Source organism: Elephantulus edwardii, unplaced genomic scaffold (genome assembly GCF_000299155.1).
Source record: "Elephantulus edwardii isolate Elephantulus edwardi_28Jun2011 unplaced genomic scaffold, EleEdw1.0 scaffold00538, whole genome shotgun sequence".
NCBI lineage: Eukaryota > Metazoa > Chordata > Mammalia > Macroscelidea > Macroscelididae > Elephantulus > Elephantulus edwardii.
Genome location: NW_006400288.1, coordinates 114,176 through 121,523, shown reverse-complemented (window position 1 = coordinate 121,523; position 7,348 = coordinate 114,176). Strand labels below are relative to the sequence as shown.

The following is a 7,348-nucleotide window of genomic DNA, read 5'->3' as shown; positions in this document are numbered from 1 at the left end:
TTCTGTCTTAACACTTCCATCTTGCTTGGTTTTAAACAATCAAACAAGATGTATTCATTTTCTGTTGTCATATTATGACAGTTTAGTAGTTAATAAACCAATGTGGTCGTTGAGACGTGTGAGCACTGAGTGGCTCCAGATTTGTGTACCAGGGAGGGAGTCTTTCTTTTACTTTTGAAAGAGAGGAGCGAACTGGGGGGCGGGGTGAGAGGGCTGGGCGGGTAGAGAAAAGCGGCAATGAATGAATGGAAACCCAAATTCTCTGTAAATGTTCATTAAAATTGTAAAAAAAAAACAAAAAACCAACAACAACAACAACAAAAAACCTAACAAGGCTGAAAGGATCACGTGGGCTGCATTTTAACCCGAGCTTGCTCTCTTTTTCCACGCTTTCATGGTTATCAGTTAGTCCTGTTTCTGTCAATAGAGTGGCGCTCTCAGTTCTACCTTCCTGTGGTCCTCTCTAACTTAAAAATCAGGAACAGAGAGTTTTCCTGGCTCAAATCTTACAATTTTCACACTTGCAATCTCTGACTTTAGAAAACCTTTGTCTTTCACAGGCTCACCTGATTAGGGCAGGCTCACCTTTGATAATCTTTTTTTTTTTTTAGTCGACTTTGCCGTTCAACAGCTTAATTTCATTCACAGGGCTCGCATACCAAAACTCTTGAGGAGGAATGGACATTAAAAGAACAGAAAGTTCTTTTATTAAATCACTTTTTAGTGAAGAAAGGCATATTAAGGTCACAGAACCTTGAAACAGATAAATTTAGCTGCACAGAGAGAAGTTTTCTGTATGTTCAAAAACACCACACAGTTCAGAGTAAAAAACCAAAGTGGCTGTTGGAGACCCAGCTATAAATTTATTTCTATTTGACAACAGTGAGTTAAGTATGAGAGCTCTTTAAGAGGTAGATATGCAATAAAATTTTCCAAACAACTGAAGTGGGACACTTGTGATTCGTATCAAAGCAAAGCTTAACATTGGTGTACAAATCTCAGCTTGTGCCTCAATGTTATTCTTTGTTTTGTATATAAATGTTCATAGCAGTGTTATTCACCATCGCAAGAATATGGAAACGGACAAAATGTCCAACCATAGTCGAACTGATTGAGAAATTATGGTACATTCATATGATGGAATACTACGTAGCACGAGGGAGCAATGATTTTGTAAATTATCATGTAGCTTGGGAGGAAGTGGAGAGCATTATGCTAAGTGAACTCAGTCCCATAAGAACAAATACTGTATAAGACAATTACTGTAGAAATAGATAACTAGTAAAACTAGTATAAGAATCCAATGGGAGGAGGGTAGGAAAGAGGGATGTGCTGGGGCCGGGGTGGGGCGTTAATCATAGGGTCTCACAATTTGATGGGTGGAGGGAGAAGTGATGGGTGGGTAAAGGAAATGGGAAAGATCCGATTTGATAAACAATGTATAATTGGTTGTAAGTAAACCAGTATGAAATAAAAATTTTATAAAAACAGACAAAGCTTAATCGTGTTATGTTTAAAGAGTTGCAAATCATAAGAGACAGACCTGGCAAATAAGTAGGAAATGAGTAAAGGGTATATTTCCCAGAAATGGAAGTACAAATGGCTCTTCGACATGACGAGATGCTTGAATGTGTCTCAATGAATGAATGAAAGTCCATCTTTCTGTAAACATTCTCTAGAATCACAATCTTTTTTATTTTTTTTTTTTAGAATCACAATCTTAAAAAAGGAGATGCGCAGTGGTACCACAATTAAGGAAATGTAGAATAAACTACATTACGGGACGATTTTCAAGTTTCAAATTGGTAAAAAAAAAAAAAATTAAACTCACAACTGAGTTTTCACTCATTCACGTCAAGATTCACTTATTGGATGCTACTCCCTTGGGCGAATCTTTTCTAAGTACAGCCATTGGAGTTAGTGCAAGGAGAAATTTTCGGGTACTTTTTCACCTCCTGAAGGGTATAGGGACCTATAGTGTTTCTTGATTGTCTTACAGAGCGAGTAAATTAACAGATTTAACAGTCTGAGCACTTTAAAATCTCAGACAAATAATCGGATTGTAATGGTTGCTTGCGGAAGCTGAAACGCGCGAGGAATCAGTGAAAAATTCAACCTACTGAGAGTGGGGTTCGAACCCACGCAGGCACTAGCCCATTGGATCTTAAGTCCAACACCTTAACCACTCGGCCATCCCGGTACTCTCTCGATGTTGAGCAATCATTTCTTTATTAGAATCATATTTTTGTTGCCAGTTTCTGGAAAATAAAGATTTTATAATGATGAAACTCAAGGCTAGATTGAAAAAAAACCCTGTCAAGGAAACAGATTACTTGGCGGGAAGTTAATGGAAAAGTTTATTTTAACAATTATTCCTCATTCATTTCTACCATACATTGTACTTAACATTAAAGAAACACTCAACTATTCCTGTCTTTGTTGAAACACATTAGAATAAAAGAAATCCTCATCTGGTGCAAATGATTACTTTAAATGGTGGTAGCTCATAAGGTTTTTAAGACCTCAGTCACAACTCACTAAAGCAGAATGTAGAAATTATCTTTGAGTATGATTTTAAATGCTTTAACTGACAGCCGAAAGTGTCCACAAAAGTAGTTGAGCATGAGCTACACAAACAGAAAATCCCTGTCTTTTCAGGCTTTGCATCAGAGGAAGATAAGCCACAGGTGGCTTTTCAACAGGAAACAGATTGCGGAAGGTGAGCTAGGCGGGAGGGGAGGGAGAATGAAGCCATTTGAATTCTTTTTTTGTCTTTGTACAAATTCAGTAACAAATTCTACTCATTGCTGTCGAGTAGGAACTGACTGATAGCTGATATGCTAGTGGGCTTTCAGAAGTTGTAAGTCACACAGGAAAAGACTGTACATCTTTCCCCCGTGAAGCTGATAGATTAGAATCCTTTGTCTTTGGTTTGGCAGCACAATTCCCTTGCCCAGAAATGATATAATCAACTCGGTTCAATCATCCAATCATCAATCCAATGCAAGAGAAAACGACTAAAAAAGCTTTTTTTCCCCACCAACATTACCATAGTAAGAATGAAACAGATGCAGAAAGGCTTTTTATGGCTTAATTTAAGTACTTCTGCTTGAGTAATTTATTCACATAGTTTGGAAAGGGAAAAAATACCGAAAGGCATAGTGAGAAGTTCTTGGCCCCTTCCCTACCACCATCATCAGCCCATCTCCCCAGATCTCCTCACCACCTCTTAGTACCTCGTGTATCCTTCCTGATTTTATGATACATGCAAACAGAACATGAACAGCATTCCCCTGTAAAGATAGAAACTTGAGTTGCTGTGAGAGATACGACTCAGCTGCAGAAGGTTTAAAATATCTAAATATATAAATGAATACGCATAAAATAGAGTATGAAATACAAACACAAAAGCAAAGCCAAATGGACCAAGGATTAAACAGACAATTTACAACGGGAAAATGTAAAGTACTGATTACAATGAATTTAGACTATGGTAATGAGTAGAACAATACCAGAATGTAAGTTATTTGAGCTCTTAGGTGATACAAATGATTCTTACAACTGGAATAAAAAGAAATATCTTGAGCTTGAAGTGCATGTTGTGGGGTGGGGCAGGGGACAAGGAAAGAAAGTGCACTTGGAAAAAAGTCAACCTACTCTTTTCACCAATCCTCAGCATCTACTTATTTCTGCTCTTAACGTTTTCAGATTTATGAATACTGTTTGTGTGTGTGTGTGTGTGTGTGTGTGTGTGTGTGTGTGTGTGTAAATCTGTATAAACTCACTGTCATTCAATTGATTCTGACTCTTAGGACCCTATAAAACAGAGTAGACTAGTAGGAATTTCTAATCTTTGCAGAAGCCAGCTGTTCGATCTTCCTCCAGAACAGTGACTGGCAGGTACAAAGCACCACCACCTTCTGGTTAGCAGTTACATTCTTTAATCTTTGAGCCGAGTTAGGGACTATTTTAAGCACTTTGATTGTAATAACAAATTTATAAGGGATGTACTGTAATTTACTCAAGATCACACTGGTGATAGTAGAGTCAGTACCTGAATCCATACTGCAAGTAGCTGAGTGTTAATTAAACTGAAGAGCAAATTCATAATTTTGTAAGTGAGTTAACATATTCTGGTTAATTCTTCCATTCGGGTAACTGAAGTTATTAACACTGCCTTAATTTTCTTAGTATTGTTGTAATAGGAATACCCTAAATTGTCTTTAGTAGGTGCTCCTGACCCACCCTCACAATCATTGCTTTGTTTGAGCCCCTTGTTGCAGTCACTATGCCAATCTATCTTGTTGAGTCTCTCTCTTTTTCACTGATCTTCTGCATTACCAAGCATGATGTCCTTCTCTAGGGACACTTGGTAATAGCCAAAAGAGTTTCATTATCCTTGCTTCTAAAGAATATTCTTATCCATTGTTTATAGTGTCCCTATGGGCCCATGACAACAAGAAGAAGGAATATTCTGACTATCTTTTTCCAATCTGGTTATTCTTCTGACAGTCGATGGTATATTTAATATTATTCACAAGCATAATAATTTAAAGACATCAGTTCTTTTTGGGAGGCTTCTTTGTCCCATGTTCAACACTTTATATATGGCTAAAAGAACTTGGCTTCTATCAGGTATATCTTAGTCCTCAGAGTGGCATTCTCACTGGTTTAAGTCCTTGGGAGGTTCTTGGTGCCTTCCATTTAGACTACTAAACCTTGTCTTTGTGCCAATTTGACCTTGATCTCACCAGAAGATATGGTGCTGAGCCCCTCAGACCAGCAAATCATTCCTCGAGATGTTTACTTTGCCCTTTGTTGATGACTTACTCACATTTGAATGGGTCCTTTAACCTCAGTCAAGCCTTCAAATTTTGGCTGTCACAGGCCAAATCTGACTAGTGTACTACCAACTCAAAGTGGTTCGAGTCCACCAGCTAGCTACTCTGAGAGATAAAGATGGATACTCTCTTCCCTTGTGATATACAGCCTCTGAAACCCTGTTGGAGGGTCAGCTATGAGATAGTTCTTACTTGACAGCACATAACAACAACAATAAAAGTCAACAATAAAAGTACATTATGTAACTGGTTGATTGCTGCTGACCAATATGTGCCTTGTTTTGGCCGCCTTGAGGTGAAAGGTTATCCTACCCTTGTATGCTGGTTATGGGAGAGACAGGAAATTTGTATCTTAAGTATGTATTTGTTCAAATAAAGAAGAACCTTACTTGATTCACCCAAGGAGTTTCATTCACATCTTCCCTCGATTGCATGCAATCTTGAACTTGCTCAAGATCTCACTGCTAATAAAGAGAAGAGCCAGCACCTGATTTATTCTAATCCTTCTATTAAGAGGTTAAGAGAATGTTTGCGAACATAAAAAATAATCAGAACATGGTAATTGACAAAATAATGAGTTGGCTCTTCAGTTTTGTTTATAATATATGGCTTAATACTTAACTGAACTTGTAGTGCAGTGTAAAAGTTTAGTGTTACAAAGAGATTTGAAGAAAAAAGTTAAATTTCTTTTTACATGAAAGAGAGAAGCAATCATTGAGGGCAAAGAGCCAGAAAAAAAATAGTAATTAAATCCAGAATGTTACTCACCCACTCAATAATAAGTAAATTAAAAAAAAAGTTTATACTAGGCATTGTTTAATGTTTAATACTTCCCAAAACCCAGTGAGACTGTTCAGCCAACAGAGTTTATAATCTACTGACAACCTTGACATCAAAGCCGCTTCCCAAGGGATGATATTCTTAAATTAGGCCTTGTTCAACAGAGGAACATTCATTGCCTCTTACTGAAGCCTAGGCATAGCTTCTTGTTGCTAGGTAACATGGACTCAATCATGACTCATAATGATCCTGTGAACACAGATCAGAATCTTGCCCTAACCTATGCCATCTTCAAGAGCTCTGATATGCTCCAGTCTACTTTTATAGTCACTGTATCAATCCATATTGTTGAGAGAGTCCTGTCCCTCTTGGTCTGTCTCAAGAAAATTGCCAAAATAAAAAAAACATTGATGATATAAGATGTAAAAGATTGCATAAGAATTTGTGACTGCCAACATGTGGCTATGAGGCTCTGTGGGTTAGTTGGTTAAAGCGCCTGTCTAGTAAACAGGAGATCCTGGGTTCAAATCCCAGCAGAGCCTTTATTTCATCCGCTTTGGATAATAAGCTATGTTCTTGTCATTAACTAGTCTTTTTTTATCCAAAACCTGTGATATTTGGCCTTTGAGTAACTATAGGCAGCTCTGATTGCTGCTATATACCTGTTCTACTCTGTAGACTTTAGAGAATTCCCTACTTCCAAGGAGATGTATCATTTAGAGTACTGTATTCTAATTTTAAATTTTTATAACTGCCTTTTTATACCTTCTTTAGACAAAATACTAGAGGTAGCATCCTAGAGTGGAAGATGTTTAAAAATGAGGAGTAATGAGCATCTATTAATAGTTGGAACATGGAATGTATACGGTATGAACATAGGAAAATTGGACATTTTTAAAAAGCCAAAATGGAACGTATAAGGATTGACAGTTCAGGATTAGTTATCTGGACTCGCTAATGAATTAGACAGACTGTCATTAGCCACTTTGAATCACACAATCATATGATTCTATATTTTGGTCATGTTGCAAGGAGGGACCAGTTCTTGGAGAGAGACATCATGCTTAGAAAGGTGGAGAGACAGTACAAGAGAGGAAGATCCTGGATGCGACAGATTGAACTCAGTGACTGGGGTAATGGGGGTAGTTGTATCAGAAACAATGAGGTTGGATCATTGATAGAGCAGGGGTCAGAGTTATTTTACATAGGGTCGCTATGAATCGCAAGTGACTCACTGGCATGTAACAAGAACAACATGCTGGGAATGAAAAAATGAATAGGAATGGTGTTGCATTCATAATCAAAAGAACTCAAAAGAACTATATATCTTGAAGTACAATGCTGTGAGTGGAAGGATCCATACACATACAAAGAAGACCTGTTAATACAGTATTATTAAAATGCAGGCACCAACAATTAAAGCCATAGAAGAGGAAATGGAGGGATTCTACCAACTTTTGCAGTCTGAAATGGACCAAATATGCAGTCAAAAGGCATTAATAACAATTGGGGAATGGAATGCAAAAGTTGGAACAAAGAAGAAGGATGGGTGATTGGAAATTAGGTACGCGGGGAGAGAAATATGTGTGAGACAGAATGATCAAATTTTGTCGATGCAATGATTTATTCATAGCAAACACCCTTTTTAAAGAAACACAAACAGTGTCTATACAAGTGGACTTCACTGGGTGATCTGCAAAGGAGCCAGATTGGCTACATCTATAGAA

General features: G+C 37.6%; 2 non-coding genes across 2 annotated transcripts; one reads left to right on the top strand and one right to left on the bottom strand.

The window, feature by feature from the left end:
• Positions 1-2,117: 2,117 nt before the first annotated feature.
• Positions 2,118-2,200, bottom strand: TRNAL-UAA. Its single transcript has one exon. It is a non-coding gene; the product is annotated as a tRNA-Leu (tRNA).
• Positions 2,201-6,089: 3,889 nt separating this feature from the next.
• On the top strand, positions 6,090-6,163 carry TRNAT-AGU. The gene has a single exon. It is a non-coding gene; the product is annotated as a tRNA-Thr (tRNA).
• The last annotated feature ends 1,185 nt before the right edge of the window (positions 6,164-7,348 follow it).